The following is an 18,708-nucleotide window of genomic DNA, read 5'->3' on the forward strand; positions in this document are numbered from 1 at the left end:
TTCCTTCTTTAGTTTAATCATTGTTTTCACCTCATTTATTTCCTTATGTGTTCCTCATGTCATCATGTATTGATGCTGCAGGAAAGTCGATCTGTGTTTGATCCGTTGTTGTCCGCCTGTTTAAATACCTATGTGTATTGCCACAATTTGGTCAAATAATTAAACAATTTAATGCATCATTACTGCGATTAGTTAATTCTGATAAATATTATGACAAAGCATTATGACATGTATTTTTTAAAATATATCAATATATTAATATACACAATAATAATCTTTCACTTTTATTTGTTACCTTTTGCATGTTTGTACGCTGCTGCGTGTCCTGTGTGTGTAACAAGCAGAGTGTATGTTGTGCACCCACCTCTGTAGGTGCATATTACTATCTTGATAATGTGCCCTTATAATAACAGTGAAACACTGCGCCATTGACTTGAATGTGCCTGACCACACCTTACTTTTAGACCAACATGCCCATGGGCGCACTGATGGGTGCAAGTACCATTGCTATTTTAACAACATGGGCACTGGACGGGAGAATGACAACTGCATCGGTCTTAAAATAGCAAAGAGACTTGCACTGTGCTTAGCACCGCTCTGCGGCAGGCGTAAGATAGGGCCCTCTGTGTTGATGGGTTTCGCAATGTTCTCTCAAAAACACAAACCAAAAAATGTCAACCTCATGGTGGCAGTAGAGGAAGAGTCAGGGGATCACCAAAGTCAGTGGGCTTCATCTTCTGGGGACCATGAATGTTTGTGCGACATTTCATGGCCATCCAAAGACCATGTGGTGGACCAACTGAGCCAACGTTGCCATCCTTAGAGCCAAACTACTAGCGTGATTAAAAACATAACTATACTCTTAATGACTCAAATGAGTTCCTGTTGTGGAAAGTAGACAGCTAACTTTTATTATGCTAGTAACACAACTGTCTGAGATAGCTGGTTTTACTGCTTGTAACGAGATAAAGTGGACAATTTTATGTTTTATCATGCCTACTATAAATCACATACAATGTTTTCTAATCATTTTCTAAAACATACCATAGTGCTTTAGACTGACAAATGTGTTTTTGCTGCCCATACATCTGCTGGTTTTCAACCAGTTCTTCATGAACTAACTTCATTAGTTCATGAAGCTTGGATTTAGTTTTGTCAGAATTACATCATTTTGGCATGGTAATTCAATTGGAAGTAAGATTTGTTTTCAAAATGATGCCCAGGTATAGTGGTGCATTCAAGTGCAGGCTTTGGAAAGAGGGTGGTAGTAATTCAAAATAGCACATGACCTGAAACATACAAAAATCCAGGTACTGTCCTCTAAACATTAGCTGCTACAGAGGGCTGAATGCTGTGTAATGGACTCAGGGTACTTGACTGTACCACGTGGTTAAAAGATCTCACTGCTCATGTACACTTGTGTGTCTGTACTGTACAATTGTGTAGGAGCTTGTGTTTCTGTTGGAGTGAGAAAGAAATGGTCTGGTTGTTATCAGATATCTGCATCTGTTCTCACGTTTTAAGTACAATTTAGTATTTTTTATTCCCTCAGCCTCACCCTGAAAGATGTAACAGCACTGTCAACTCATGCAGAAGACCTTTGCCTAGCAGAAGCAGGCTGCTGTGTGTGACTCAAACATGTCTTTTGATCTTTGTGGTCTGTACATACATGCTTTAACAAAGCTGTGGTGAAAGAAGAAGGCTGTTTACTCAGTAGAGATGAGCCATTACTGACTGACACTCTTCTCACTTGAACCCATACTTCCTGAGAAGTGACAGTAGGACGGCCTAATCTTGAGTGTTTCTCAGATGAGTCAAAGCTAAACTGAAACAACAAACCATACACCCAACAATGAAGAAATTAAATGGTGCTTTATATTAACACATTTCTTAAAGAAAAGCAAAAAAGGTAGAGATGGATTACTGAGAGTTAATATTAACTGTGGTTTCAGTGTGTTAAGCATGTAGCTGTTTGCCAAGCACAACTCTGCACTGTGTTATGTCTTCAATGTTATTTCAAGGTCATTTGGAGCTAAGTGCTCACTACTGACATGTTTGTGCTGCACCTCTGAAAAAAGGGTGTTTGGAGGACTCTTTTACTTTAGTTTGGTACTTTGCTTTTTTATTTTGGTTCACATTAAGTTTGACTTTCTTCGGTTGATGCTCTTATTATTAGTCAGCTCAGCTTTCATTATACAACCAGCTCCTCCTTTATTTATTCAAAACAAATACCTTTGACCTGCAGAGTCTCCTTCCTCCACAGGGCCACACAGAGTTGCTGCATGCATGGTTGTAACCTTGACAAGTGCAGATGATGTTAAAGCTATGGTATCATCTGGAGCTGATTTTGTGAAATGACTTAGGAGGCAGCTCATGTAATTAATGTGTATCCTTGAAGTCTAATAAATATGTCAAATGCATTTCATTCCACATCAAAAATTTGAAAGCCAATTTTTTAAATATTTTGAATGCATGCATTGTTTACATGTTTGCGTGCCAACACTCTTCTTATTCCTTGCCTTTGTTGGCACATACATTTCTAGACGTGTTATTGCTGCCAACTGATGATCAGTGGATTAGTGTGAAACTGACAGCAGGATGTGAGTTGCACCACTCTCATGGGTACATGTACGTCCTTGTGTGAAGGCACAATACAAATTAAACAAGGACCAACTGCTAAAAACTTTAGAACAAAACACTATCACATAACATTTTTTTGTGTGGTTTGTGTGTTTTCTACAGTATGCTTGAACATTCCACATCCAAACCACAACTGAAGACTCTTTATCACAGAAGTATATGCTATTATATACAATTTTTATAGAGGCTATTTTGAGGTGGAGTCTTTTATCCATAAATATTTTTAAAAAGCCACTCCCTATTGAAGTCCTACGACTTCATCAAACGTTATTTGAATTTATAACAGGAGTCAGTGGAGGCAGAGAAACCTTGCTGCCGTTGTGGTTTTCTACACCAGAAATGATCTTTTACATCTAATCTCACTATTTTTACGCTACAGTCACAAATTACATTACACAGTACTTTGATAATGGCCTTGTGTGGATAAGATGGGTCACATTTTCTTCATTTGTTTTCTGTAGTCAAGTTGTTTCTCATAACTGTTGAAAATACGTCAGAAACTGTTAGCTGGCTACCAGAGCACCAGCTTGGTCAGCCCATGTTTCTTTTGGCAATATTGGATTTTTTTCCCACTGCACTGTTGGCATTAAGAAGTGAATTCAGGTCAGTTAGAGGCAAATATACTTCCTCTGTACTGCACTGTAAAACATGACAATCAAATACCTTTTTTGTGGCTTGTGTTGCAATCAGAAGCATTTTGCTATTTGCATGCTGCAAATGACATTAAGTTAGCAAGTTTGCATTATTATTCTTTAATATGTTTCTCTTAACATTTATAAAGATATATATTTCAAAAACAGGAACAAAAGCCATGTGGTTACAGAGTAGAGAGAAAGCAAAGACAGGCCTCCAGTGACCTTGTCACAGAGCTCCTCCTCCTCCTTACTTTATAACTGGTGTGACAGCTTCAAGTCAGCAGTGTGACCAATGTGGATGGATTGTTATCATTGCTGTTTTGTTTAGATGAAGTTAAAAGTGTGACTTTGTATATCGGTTTTTAACCCAACAGACATTAAAGTGTAAAAATATACATCAGAATCAGCAGTGAAAGAACAGAGGCGTTGTAGTGAAGCGACTGGAACAAACAAACAAGAAACAGCATCACAAATAAAACCACATAGACATCCTGTTAGGAGGGGGGGCAGGGGGAGAGAAGGGGGCGAGAAAACCGCTTAAGTAGAACAGTGTGAGAGCTTGACCAGAGCGGGAATTCAGAAGCGAGACTTTTTTTTCTTTTTCTCATTAGTCATTCGGCTGTTACCGCTTGAAAACAGCTCACTGACTTGATGAGTTTGAGAGGAAGAGAGAAACAGCAAACCTTTAAGTTTGAACAAAACATCCACCAAACCATACAAATATGTGATCATGAGTTTTTATCGTCTGAGTATGGCACCACTTTTTATTTCTAAGCATCAAAAAAGTGATCAAATCAAAACAGTGATCTAATTTTTATGAAGTTAAAGAAAGTTTTGACATATCCATTTGTATCAATCTATTTGCTGCATCCACGGCACCGGAGCATTCTGAACGAAGGGTAAAAGCAAGCTTTTTATGTCAGGCGACCACAACTAAACCTCCAGACACATCCCCCCGCGGGCGGATGGCCCATGCATGTTAAGAGCAAACAGGACACACCTTACAAGTGTCTGTCTCTGAAATGTTCAAATGCAGTTCAGCCTCTCTCTGTGGTGAATTCACTCAAAAAATAGTTTTGACGTCATGTCTTTCCAATTTTAGCTATTTAGTGGTCACAACAGTCTGTGTGTTATTTGATCAGTTATATTTATTTTAAAAAAGCATCATGATGTAATATGAATTGACATCCTGTATACTGACATATGGAGGTGGACTGTTGCTCCCTACTGACGGAGAGCTTAACTGCACACAACTGTTGACATTGACTTCATCCACAACCAAAGATGTACAGTAGAAGGCAGCACAGTAAAGTCACACAAAACCATTGTAGCTTATACAGTGCATTAATTGTAAATGTTCATTTTTTAGTTCTTTTTTTTATCATCAATTGGAGGTCATCATATATCAAACATCATTGATTTCACTGAGTTAGATGTAAAAATGTAGAAACCACTGCCACTGACATAGTGATATTTATTCTCCACTAGATCCAGAAAAAAAATCCCTTTTTAAATTCTAGTTTTGGTTGGGTTTTTTTTATTATAAGAATAAACTTTTAATGGAGCAGTAAAGCATATGTATGATTTAAGATGATCAAACACATTAAAACCACAAAAGCTGATCTCATGAAGGATATTAATAATAATTGGAATGACATGAGTCAGAGAGAGAGCAGCAGCAGTGCAGGTTTTGGAAGGTTTGGTTTGATTCAACAGTAAACATCAGTCCAGGTCTGACACTCGCAGTCCAGAGTAAATCATCTCCTTCTCTGTGCTCCTCTGTCTCCTGCCCTTGCGTTGCCTTTTTTTGAAGTCCAGGGCCACGTACTGCAAAGCACCAGATTCCTCGTTCTGTTGGAAATAAGAAGACTAAATAATTATCATGGGATGCAAAACTTAAAAATTACACTGCAGTAACAGTGCAGTGCAAGATATGAATGTGTAGACCTAAATTTTATTTAAGAAAGGTAGTGGCAAACACAAAGGTTTTAAGGCCTTGAATTAAAAGAACTGAGAGTTGGAGCAGACCTCATGTTTTCTGGGAGTTTGTTCAAGATATGTGATGCAATAAAAACTGAATACTGCTTCTCCATGTTTAGTTTAGACTTTGAGAACCTTTAAGAAAGGAAACCTGTCCCTGATGATGTGAGAGATCTGGATGGTTCATATTATAGCAGTATAGAGAAATGTATGTTGGCCCTGAACCGTTCAGTGTTTTTTAAACCAAGCCAGTGCAAAGATGTGAGAACTGGATGTGATGTGATCCACCTTCTTGGTTGTAGTGAGGACTCTAGCCACAGCATTCTGAATCAGCTGCAGCTGTCTGATCAATTACCATTACATCATCATCTTCCAAAAGATAAAAGCAATGACGGTTTTTTTCTAAATCTGGCTGAGACATAAGTTTTTTAATTATATATTTTTCAAGGTGATGGAAGGTCAATTTTGTAATTGTCTTAATGTGGATGTTAGAAGTCTCCATAATGTAAGCAATTAAAGGTGTGGTAGAGGAAATTTTGAAATACCCAATCACTGTTTTGATCAAGATAGTTATTCAGTGATTTCATGGGACCATAGTCACACAGTAATATTTCTGAATAAATCTGTGTGTTGTCCACGTAGTTATGATTGTCTGCCCTGTACATTTAACAGTCCCCCCGGATGTGCCAGCGGAGTTCACGGCCCCCTCCCACTGCTGTTCAAGTTCATGTTCTGTGTGTGTATGTGCAGAAAATGTTGAAAATGTTTTAATAAAAACAAATTGCATTTTAGGCTGCTACATACAGAATGCAGGCTGTTCTGTTGGAACTCCGATGGTCGGCCCTACAGCTAGCTGTCCTCAGACTGCAGCAGGGAGTGGCAATGACAGCTTTGACTGTCATGCAGGCATTGGGGCTCATGGTGGCAGGCCATACAGTTGTTCCACTTAGGCTCCTGCACATGCGCCGCCTGCAATGGTGGTTCGCCAGCCTGCGCTTGGATCCCAAGAGGCACAAGCACCACTTGGTAAATTTTCCCCCATCAGTACAGGAGGACCTGCATCATTGGGGGTCTCCACAGCATCTGTTGGCAGGAACACCATTGGGTTGTGTTGTTCACACTTACATAACAGTGTTCACAGATGCATCCCTGACAGGGTGGGGGGGCACCTGGTGTGTGGCCTTCAGGGCAACTTCAGGCAGTGCTCCTGGTTCTCCAACACTTCCTGACTCTGGTTCAGGGGAGACACGTGTTGTTGAGAACAGACAACTGCATCACAGTTGCCTACATCAACAGGTGGGGTGGAGTCCACTCCACAGCCCTGTTGAAAATGGCGGAGAACCTGTTGATGTGGGCCTCAGAACACCTCCTGTCTCTGAGAGCCTACCACATTCTGGGTCTGGAGAACAGCGGCTGTCATCCTGATAGCCTGATAGCCAGGCTCCTGGGAGGGATAGGCTGATGGGGCTGGACTGTCTGCACAAGTTGTGCAGACTATCCAGGCAGTGAGAGCAGGATCTGCCTTTGCTTGCTACGAGGCAAAATGGTCAGGATTGCAATGCTGATGCAAGGAGAGGATTGGACCCCCTGAGATGTGCAGTAGGAGAAGTCCTCTCCTTTCAACAATATCTGGTGGTAAAGAGGCTGTCTCATGCCTCTGTTAAAATGTATGCAGCAGCTGTTTCCTCCTGTCATGAGGGTTTTGTCAACAGACCTGTCTTTGCCCACCCCCTCGTGAAACATTTCTTGTAGGGGGTTAGGAGACAACGGCCAGTGATGCGTGTCTCCGCCCCCCAGTTGGAACTACAAGTTGTCCTCGAGGCCCTAGTGAGTGATCCCTATGAGCCTCTGGATCACTCCTCTCTGAAGGCATTGTCATTCAAAACAGCCTTGCTGCTTGCGCTAACCTCAGCTAAGAGAGTGAGCAAGTTGGGCGCCCTGTCGGTTCACCCCAGCTGTTTGCTGGTGACCACAGTGGTTCTACTCTCAGACCGAACTCCTCCTTTGTTCCTAAGAACATTAGGAGCTCATTTAGGTTGAGAAGAATTCAGATAGAGAGAGAATGGCTGGTAAAGCCCTATCCAAGAAGTGCCTAGCTAGTTGGCTTTGTGAGTGCATCTCCAAAGCCTACAGGCAGGCGGATAAGGACCCCCCAACTGTGGTCCGAGTGCCACGCATGGCGTGGCAGCGTCTACAGCCTTGTTGTTGGGTAAGTGTCAAGGACATATGCATGGCGGCATCCTGGAGGAGGGAGCATGCTCACAATACAAAACTTTATCCTGGCTTGTCATGAGCACTCGGTCAGGTGGTGTAATGTAGGCCTATAGTATGACTATTCGGCTCCACCCAAGCTGTAGTATATGAAACTTACAGACTGATGTAGGGTTGTGTGGTTTGGTCAACATTTGATGAGGTTCAGAAATAGATGTCAGTTTATTAGGAGGGTAAGGTGTGTTCACTGTTCATAACCACAATTTTACACAGGATGTAATCACTTGATAATCATCTGACTCACACCTGATTAACAGTGTGAGTAATATACATCGCAGAGTAGTGAATTGTCATTAGTCTATTGTTCCTCATCACTGTACAGCAGTTTGATACTACAAACATAAAGCTGTCATTGAAGATATTTTCCTGCCCTAAAATTTCAAATGTTCAAACTGCAGCAAGGAACAGGGTTGATTTCTGAATGTATTGTACTTATACTTTCATAGTGTGTTTCAACCACAATGCACAATTTTCCAGTTTCATCTGTTGAGTTCGGTCACGGTTTAACAAAGTTAACACTTGTGTGTGGTTTTGCAAATGCTGGGCCTTTTTTTTATCTCACATCTTTCCAGCATGGTAAAACACAAGCTGATACATGATGTGAAGTTAAATGAACCAATAAGATCTTTAAAAATATAACTTTAATAAGTTATTTTGATGAAATATTATTTCTTCATAAAAATCAGTAGACCTTTGTTGGTTGTGGTTATAATACAGAGACCTGAGGACCAGTCTTCCTGTTTACCACCACAATGGAAAATAACAAGCAGGGCATCAATACATGTCTATATTTGTATGCAAACACGCAGTACTTGAGACCATACTGCACTCTCTCTTCCTGTCAAACAACCAACGTGACCTCAGTAACATTGAAGAACTCCATCTAAACTCTAAACTCTAAACTTTACATTGAGATTGAAGGCAGATTAAATAAATAAAGGAAAATAAAGAATTATGTGAGAATTAAAACTCAGTGCAAAGACTGCAAATTTGTCACAAATACATCTTTATTACAAATTGGATTTTTTTGACATGGTAATAGTTGCTTCTCCCACCTGCCAGCCGTACAAAAATACAACAGCAGAGTGATATACTGGAACAAGTTATCGGTTAACCTCTAAACTGCAGTTCCAGGTGCTTCCTGAGTCTATCTGGTGGCAGCATAAATCACATTTGGCTCCACTTCTCTCCCTGATGCAGGCCTTTGGATTCTTTTGGGCTTTGGATTGAAACTCAATGCTGTGTAGTTCAGGTTATCAGAGCCCAGATTCTGCAAATTAAAGTATTTACAATCACTCATCTGACAGCTGACTTTGTGAGGAAAAACTAAAAGAAATAACTGATGAATGACTTGAAGTGATTGTAGCACTTCCTACATTTTAATACATAAAAGAAAGTTTTCAAGTTAGATTCACCTCACTCTGTGGTGTATTTTGTTCTTCATTAGGAGCTATACAAGAGAGACAACACATGTTATCAATTAATTAATCACATTTATCATATTCCAAATCATGTTTACACAACTTTAAACAGGACATACAAAGACAACAAAGCCAAATTCACTCATTTTGATTTCTGTGTAAACGGAATAACAGAGTTGGTCACTACGTAAACTAACTTTAAACAAAATAGAGGAAAAGCTGATTGTCACAGTCTCTGGTTTCTCTACAATGTGTATTTAACAAGCTGCCGGGACCTTTAAAAAAAACAACAATGTGTGGAAACAAATTGCCGACACTGATGCTTCATTAATACGGAGGCTACATGCACAACTGTCCAGTCGGAGCAGAGTATGTAAATTATGTGCTCAACACAACACACAACAAACTACAGATTCATAAGAGTGCAGAGACTGCAGACTACTTTGCATCCATATGTGTGTACCTGCTGAAAAAGAAGAGTGAAAGGCAATAATATGCGAAGGCAATAATATGTCAGATATTGTCATAACGGTTTGTTCTCCGCTGCCTCCAAGTGGCCAAAAATGTGTTAATGCAGCTTTAATAAAGTTACATAATTTAGATAATCCATACACACACGTCAGTGTTGCAAAGAGATATTTGCTGTTTTCGTCCCATCTTCTTTTTGAGGATATTTGCCTTTAGCCACAGGCCCTTTTCACAGCAGACATTTGTCACTGTAGGAAAAGCACAGGTGTCTCTAATAACAATAACCATGCCTCCACTTTATTCAGTTGTCCCAGTAAAGTCATGACAGTGTGACAGTGAGCCAGCATGCATGATAGCAGGACCCTGAAACTGAAGCACCTAAATGGAATCCAGACATCATTCATTTTATTATTTACACCTTTTCCTGCTGCAACATGTCAAAATGTCTGAAGTGAAAAGGGTCTCTGTGTTACAAGTGAGTAACATTGTTGTTTCGCGCCTGTTGCAGCTGATATTGTGAACGTTACAGACTGGAGAATAGCACTCAGCTGAAAGCCAGTCTTCCTGTGGTTGAGACTTCACTTCAGGCTGATAGAGACAGAACCATTTGTTACCACAGTGGAAAGTGTCAGAATGGGCAGATGTGGGGCATACAGTAATGCAAACACACTCAGGGCCGAAACTGAGTAGCTACTGTATCTTTGTATTTTTCAGTTGGATATGTAGCACCTGACTACATGCTGCCTAGCTGTGATGTGCGCAAAATCCTGTTTCTGTAATGTGAACTCAATATTTTCAAGAACATCGATTAAATATAGAGAATAATTTTAAAGAAAGTCTGCCAGTATTCACTGCTTCCTTTGAGACTCCCACAAAGCTTTGAGTTAACAGACCTCATGATTTTACAACCCTGTCTCCTAAAAATGACGTCAAACAAGTGATGTGTACCTCACTCATTCATCCACTGTTACAGACTTCCATATAACTCTTTCTATAAGAGAATCTGGACAGACATATTCCTCCTTCAAACACCAATCACATTCTTCAAACAAAATATGAGAGACTTCAGATGAGAGAAAGAGATAGAGAGGAAAAAATGAAGGAGCCGATGAGAATTAAAACAGAGCACCATCAAAAATAGCATGAATATGAGCTCTTTATTGCAAAACACAGTTTTTTTGACAGAGTGATGATAAATCAAATAAACACACATTAACAGATTAATAGAAAAAAAAAAAAAGTTTCACTCTGAGTTGCAGTTCCAGTTGCTTCCTGAGTCTATCTGCTGGCAGCATAAATAACCTGAGTCTCCACTTCTCTCTCTGATGCATGCCTCCTGCTTCTTATTGTTGCTGAATATAAACTCAGTGCTGCATCACTGAGGTCCTCAAAGTCCAGATTCTGCAAATAAGAGTCAGAGAACTCTCATACAACATATAGGACTTCAAAAACAATGTCAGATGATGACAAATTATAAAATCATCTTAAATATACAATAAAGAAATAATCATGAGTTAAAGTGATTCTGGGATATTTTAAGTGAGATATAAGGGATATTTTTTGTGGATGCTGTTCTTCATTAATGGCTAAATGACAGAGAAAATAAGTTTGATCAGCTCATCAACATTAATCATTATCCAAAAACATTGTTGTTAATGCACTTTGACATAACAATACAAGGATGTGAACGAGCAATAAAACCAAATATAAAAAGATACAGTAGCTCTAACAAATACCTGTCTGAAGCTTCTTGATTTTGACAACCAGACCAATGATGACCATTACGAGGAAAACAGTCAAACCACCCAGGATCACACTCATCAGCTTTGTTATTCCATCAGACTCTTCTACAAGAAAAAATGAAAGATCAGATTCTACTTTAGCTTTAGTGTTTTGGCACCCTGCTAACATTGAAACTGAATCTAGTTTCACCTTCAGTTGACTGACAGTTTGTGCAATGAAAGAAAACTTTAGGAGAAGCTTACTTTTATACTTGCTGTCCATGTCATTACTGAATTCATCGTGACCTTTTACAAGAAAGATCATTAAATTAGAATCCGTACATTTTACCTCTAGTGACTTGCCTTCTAATTCAGATTTAACGGGACAGAACTGACTAATAATTAACAAAGATCAATGCACAATGACAGATTTTTAATTGGAGGCAGGAAGAATTAAAATTTTAGGTTATGCAAGGAATCTAAAATTGATAAAATTCTCCTAATGTTATTTTGACAGTGGTCCCAAATACTTTACGACAATCTTACCTTGAACCTCTAAATATGTTGCACTGACAATAATTGGGTTTTTGCTCACATAATATCCACAAAAATACAGTCCAGAGTCTGTTAAATCCAATTGCTTGATTTTGAGAAAAAATGTAGAAATGTTGGATCTCATTTCAAATTTGTCATTTTGAGATCCCTCACAGAATGAAGCAGGCTCGAGAGGCTTGAACATAGATGAGATACAGTGAGGCTTGGATCTCTTGACCACTCTGAACCAGAATATCTGAGAGGGAGCACTGGAAAAGTTGGAGCACAGCAGTGTGACGTCTTCACCAGGCTGAACATCCACAGTGTAAAACTCAGAAACTGAGACAGAGATCCAGCCTGAAACAAACGCACAGCTGATAAATCTACAGGAACCTAATCAATACTTTTATACAAATCTACTTACAGTTGACATTGCAGTTGATGTTGTTGAGTAATTCAGTGCCAGTACTTACTCAGGCTGCAGAACAATAAAGCTGTAGTTAAGTTCCTCATTTTGCAAATGATTGTGTCACTGCAATTGCACGTAGCAGCTCCTATTAGAGGGTTTGAAGAGGCGGAGCACGTTTGAAAAATCGCCCCCCCCTCCCACACACACACACACACACACACACAATCAAAGCCTCAAGGAGTGAAACCCTTGTTATTTGAAAGTGGAACATCATGGGATGGGGGCATGATGAGAGTGGGGAGTTGGGGGTTTGTGTATGTGTGCCATCCTCCTCGGCACAACAAAGATGACTTGGAAATGTACCACAAATTCAAAACTGGTCAGCCACCATATGTCATCCTGCTGTCTTGTCTTCCCGCTTGTTCTATATGAAAAATTAACCTTAACCCTCAACAAAAGGGCTATTTTCCACTTGCACAATGTAGTGTGACATATATCCGTTTTACGAACTGCATGTCTGTTTACGTCCACTCAACCTGCTGTCAACTCTGCGCACTTGCCCACTTGCTCATTGTTGCAAAGTACAACAATGAGCAAGTGGGAGTCATATATATTTGTATGCTTTATTGCAAATGATCAATTCAGATATTAAGCATACCACTAGAGACATGTAATGACCAAAGATGGTACAGAAACATAGTCTTCAACTGTGCTGCAGCACGGTGTCTTCAAGTGCTACATACATTCTGTCAGCAACAACAAAACCGTTTCATTGTTTTGTGGCTGTTGCTTTAATTGTGAGTTACATGCTGGAAAAAATAGTGTACAACTGAAGACCAGTCTTCTTGTGGTTGAGACTTTACTGTAAGTTGATACAGACAGTGATGTTTGTTACCACAGGTGAAGAATATAAATTCATGTTGCATGTTTTCACTTCTTGCTCTTGGACAGTAAGATCACTTTGTTTTCCTGTGAATGACTTTGAGACCTTACTAACCTTAACATGGACAAAGTGGATCTAGATGAACTGTTTTAGCTTCAGATGACTGACAGTCTGCGCAATGAAAGAAATGTGATGTACGTGCAATATAAAGAAAGAAGTAAACCAAGAATGGGAACTGAAAGAAAAACAGGACACTGTAATAAGTTTACCTTCAACATTTAAACTTATCACATTACAATATGGCTTTCTGACTATGTAAAATCCACACAGGTGTCAGGAAATTCAAACTTAGTTTCTGAACTCTATTCGACTACATTCCACCATGTATAAAATTTGACAACATTCTTACCTTGAATATTTAAAAATGTTGCACTGACAATAATGTCTGTTCATGTAAAATCCACAGAAATACAGTCCAGAGTCAGATAAATCCACTTGTTTGATCTTGAGAAAGAGGGCAGTGATGCTGGATGTCATATCTTCTTCTTGAAGTCCATCACAGAAGGAAGCAGGCTCAATAGGACTGAACATAGAGGAGATGCAGCGGAGTGTGGTTCTGTTGACCAGTCTGAACCAGATTATCTGTGTGGCAGAAAAGTAGAGAGCACAACAGTGTGGCGTTTTCACCAAGCTGGACCTCCACAGTGTGAGACAGATGCTGAGACAGAGATCCAGCCTGAAACAGACCACAGAGATATTAATCACTTGCAACAGGAAACTAAACAATGCCTTTAAATGAATTTGTTAATGATAAGCATTACAGTCAGTCCTGTGGAGTAATTCAATGCCAGTACTTACTGAGACTGCAGAGTAGTAGAGATGTTATCAAGTTCATCATTGTGCATATGACTGTGTCACTACAACAGCACTTTGCACAACTAAGCCTCTGTAAGGTGGGTTTCATTGGTAAGAGGCAGGTGTTTTTTTGTGTGTTTTTTTTTTTACATTTATTTTGTCGTTTACACTGACTGACCACATAAATGCCTTCTGAAAAAAACCCAGTCTCAAGGAATCATTTATGAAGTTTACAGCATCTCATGTTCCCACAATTGTATATAAATCTGCAAAAACATAACAAGGCATGAATATTTAATATTTAGTCATTTCTAATGTTTTCACCCAACTAAACTTTAACCTTCATGGAGTCGTACAGTCAGCTGAAGTAATTAGTCAGTTAATCAGTTGGTTGATCCATAGACAATTAGCAATGGCAAAAACTTCACTGGTATGTGATTTTGGATAAATCCTTCATTTGCCAGTTTTTCAAGCAGAAATAAATAACATTCACTGGTTATGTCTTTGCACAAAGTATGTCAGGACTTGCTGCCTCTGTTATTATAAATGAAAAATCACCATGAACAGCGCTCACCAGGGCTTTGGATAACCTTTGACATTATTTTGTGTAACTGTTTGTAATTATCAAGTGGCTTATTCTGCTGTGTGAGATTGGTGATTGATTGTATGACTTAAATACCTCCTCTTTATTTAACCCATTATTTCACTTTAAACAGATGTAAGTTATAAAAATAATGATGGCCAATTTCTATTTAGTTGCTTCAGTTTCAGGGTCTTGGTATGGTTCAGTCAAATATAGCAGAGCCATCATTAAATATTATTAGTAACACCTGTGTTTTTCCTACTACAAGAAAAAATGTCTGCTGTGAAAAAAGCCTGTTGTGAGGTAAAATTATGACAACCTTAGCAGAGTGTGTGTGAGTTGTTTTGGACTGCTTTGGGCCAAACTCCAGCTGCTTTCAGTCTTATGTCTGAACAAAATAAAGGACAGCCTTCAAACAGTACCTGTCTGAAGTTGACTCATTTTGATGACAAGTCCAATGATGACCTTAGTGAGAACAAGAGTCACGCTGCTCACGATCACACTCATCAGGTTTGTCATTTCACCAGGCTCAACTACAAGAAAAATCAATAGATTAGACTCTACTTTTCTGTTGAACAAGGATCAAATCTCTACATTTTCACACATTTTTAAGATGAATATTTTCCTTTACTGACTTAAGTCAACTGAGTAATATTTAGTTGATAAATTTTATTCTGCAAAATATATCTTGATGGGGGCTAGGGAGAAAGTTTTAGCTTATCTTTCATGTTGTCATGAGGTTAACCACTGCCTTCAAAGATCAGGCAAAATCCTTCAGATGTTGTTCATATTATTCAGACAGTATTTCATCATAATAATATAATTAAACTATAATTAAAGAGAACACATATCTGTTTTCTTGGTGTGAGCAGCTAAATGATACTTAAACATTCTTACCTTGAACCTTTATATATGTTGCACTGACTATTACTGGGTATTTGTTTATGTAAAATCCACAAAAATACAACCCAGCGTCAGATAAATCAACATGCTTGATTTTGAGGAACAAAGTGGAGCTGTTGGATGTCATTTCAAATTTTCCATTTTGAACCCCATTACAGAAAGAAGCAGGCTCAATATAATTGTACAGAGAGGAAATACAACGGGGCTTGGTTCTGTTGACCAGTCTAAACCAGACTATCTGAGAGGGAGAAGTGGAAAAGTTGGAGCACAGCAGAGTGTCTTCTTCACCAAGCTGGACCTCCACAGTCTGAAACTCAGAGGCTGAGACCGAGATCCAGCCTGAAACACACAGCAGAGACAAAATGAGATTTAATCCTCGGCTGTTAAGCAACAGACAAACAACAGTTCCTCTAATCAACTGTATTAATGAGTAAATTCATTCTTCCTGCTGGTTATTAAAGGAAACATAAGTTAGCCATGGAGTACATTTTGAGAGTAATTCAATGTCAGTACTTACTGAGGCTGCCGAGAAGTAAAGCCGTAATCATAGTAAAGCTCATCAGTGTGTGTTTGACCGTCTACACAACAATGCAACTTAAGATCACTGAGCTCCAGGAAGGAGGTTTTATTAAAGAGGTAGGTGGGTTTTTCTATTTTCATCCTGTAGGTCACTGACCACATAATAACCACTCACTGCTCTACTTTTGTGGCAGCACAAAGATCAGCACACAGAGCAACACGACAACCTAGCTGACACTGAGGTATACTGGTATTTAAGTGCTTGTTGTAGTGCACATGGTGTGAATGTGGGAGGATTTCCATCAATATAACAAAAAATTTAAAAAGTCATGCCGTACTCTGTTCCTGAGTTTTTCTCAGTAACAACGATATTTAATTCCAGCTCTCAACATGTTATACTAATTTGTTCAGATCAAATCTGTCATGTCTTTAATTACTCTGTATAATCTGTATATTTTGAGCTGTACTGTACTTTTATTCAGTTTTATGAGGTAGACTCTTGTCTTTGCAAGTCTGAGGCTTCTATCAGGGTGCTGGTGTATGACGATAAAAGAGTGAAATGAGTTTGAGGAAATTGGTTGGTGTGGTTTGTAAAGAATGTGACGGTTTCAAAAGAGATGGATTTATTGCCGATGGGATTTAAACTAATTACATCTCCACAGATACAGCACAACAATATTGTCACATTTTAACAAAACTCTGTCAAAGTAGCACAGCTTTTGCTGCATGTGGTTTTGTAGCAGAGAGCTAAAGGCTAGGCTGTGTCCAAACACAGCAGACGAAAACAGCTACCCCGTTGTATTTTTCTACATATTCACCATGAAACATTTCTAAAATTAGAGAAAATACAGTCTTGTTGAGATAGTTTCTACATTAGTAGAGGTTGAGAGGTGTAGAGCTTAAACAAATTTAATTTCATGACCCATGATTTTCACCTCATCGTGCTTAGACCACACTGTGCTCTAATTTCTGTTAACTAGTGCAGTGCCTGTTCAAAATGTGCCTGTTCAGAATGGGCTGATTGCTTGGCCTCCTTTAGTGCTGCTTCAAGGCATAGAAAAAAGAATACTGTTGATGTGAGGTGTGAATTAAATGTAAATTAAACCTGTTGTTAAGTAAATTATAATTCTGTTATACACAGATGTTGTAAATAATAGGTACTTGAAATGACAAAAGAACATTTATATACTTTTAGTATACAAATGTTCTTTTGTCATTTCAAGTAAAATAAGGGCTGCATTTAACAGAAAGCTTTCAATCTGTTCTCTTTTTAGAGCACGCCATGTGATTTCTCTGACTGTATTTCTCTTGTCTTGTCGGCCCTGAAGCCCCACCCCCGCTGCTGCACAGAGGGCTGATGGCTTGTTTATTCAAAGTTTGTTAATATTAAACATGACACGTGTCCAAATTGCACCAAATTTGACACTGCACTTCCTTGGGTCCCCAGCAATACAGACGCCAAGTGTTGAATAGATTGGATGAATGGTTCTCGAGATATGCAAGGACATATATATATACATACAGACAGACAAAGAGTCCTTGCTGTATAGTTAGAAGTGATGTGTGATCATCTGCGCTGACACAGGTAAAAACAACAGGTATATACATCCTTACCTGTAATTGTAAATATTACAATATATATCCTTATCTTGGAATGTGATTTCAGATACCCCAAAAGTGGACCACACCATTTTTTAACCTTGAGGTTAGTTAAACATCTTGTCTGCCTGCCTCACTCCCATCATTGCAGTGGCTCGCATCCTCATTAAAGTCTATGCTTGCATGTGTCATGCAAGCCAATGGAGACGCTCTAAGTTAATGTAAGTTAGCTATCTAGCTAGTTTAATACACTTTACTTTCTTACCTCCAGAGCAGGGTCCAAAATTAACACACGCCACTCGCCAAACGTCGGTAAATTTAGTCTTTGGCGAATAAATTATGGAGACCACTTGCCCCTCTGGCCAGTGGACAAAATGAATTTCCTACACACGCTGGAGAAAGCTGCTGGTTCACTGTATTTATTTGTGGGGGTAGATAACTGATTCCCACTCCAGCATAGTGGGTGGCGGTGATGCACGTTAACGCTGGTTGTCACCCACCATAAAATGGAAAAAAGAAGATAACGCTGCACACCCAGCAGCAGGCCGAGGAGACATATACGACATTTCTTCAAAAAGGCGGCAGCTCCGCCGAAGGCTGGTCAGGTGAGAAGATTTTGCCAGTTCAGACAAATACAAATTTAAACTGGTTCTTGTAAATCTGAGTTTAATAAAATAATGTGTTATTGAAAACAGGTGAGGAGAGGGAGAAGAGGAAGATGGAGGAGACTGAAAGGGCTGAAGGAGCAGGTCTGATGGAGGTTAGTGATCAAGAAGAAAGCGAGCAGAAGTTGTTGAAGCTTTCAGTTAAAATTAATACTAAACTTTATGACATAGACCTATTACTCATACTAGGATAAACTAACCTAAATGATTTTATGACATTTTTACTTTTAGAGGATCACACATCAAACATCAGTCTGTTTATGAATAACATACTAAGGACCTGCAACATATCTAAGACAGAGGAGATAGCATTCCTTGACTTCAGTACCTTTGCTTGATCTGTGCCAGTTGTAAGTGGATGGAAAGCATTTAAGTCATATTAGATCCGTACCTATTACAAACTATAAAGAGACAGATCTATTGTGTTGATTTTACACCTATTACTACTCTAAGAATTCATGACAAACTGATATTTTGGGACCATTTAAAAAAAAAATCCTCCTCCCAGCCCCCCCTAGTTAAGGCTTAGCCCCCCTAACCATAAATCTCTAGTGACGCCGCTGTGTACCTCCCTCACTCCTCCCCCTGACAGACCCCCGATGTGACTTCCTTGTGCAAGTTT

The 18,708-nt window shown here is 39.2% G+C and overlaps 1 long non-coding RNA gene across 2 annotated transcripts; it reads right to left on the reverse strand.

Annotated features, from left to right (window-relative positions):
• Nucleotides 1-10,530: 10,530 nt before the first annotated feature.
• LOC137174237 (uncharacterized) lies at nt 10,531-12,213 on the reverse strand. Of its 2 annotated transcripts, XR_010925322.1 has the most exons (4): nt 12,144-12,213; nt 11,401-12,027; nt 11,152-11,262; nt 10,531-10,816 (listed from the first exon to the last, which is right to left on the reverse strand). It is a non-coding gene; the product is annotated as an uncharacterized lncRNA (long non-coding RNA). The 2 variants fall into 2 exon arrangements; XR_010925321.1 differs by having other exon boundaries at nt 11,152-12,027.
• Between the last annotated feature and the right edge of the window lie 6,495 nt (nt 12,214-18,708).

The sequence above is a fragment of the Thunnus thynnus genome, chromosome 22, assembly GCF_963924715.1.
Source record: "Thunnus thynnus chromosome 22, fThuThy2.1, whole genome shotgun sequence".
Lineage (NCBI taxonomy): Eukaryota > Metazoa > Chordata > Actinopteri > Scombriformes > Scombridae > Thunnus > Thunnus thynnus.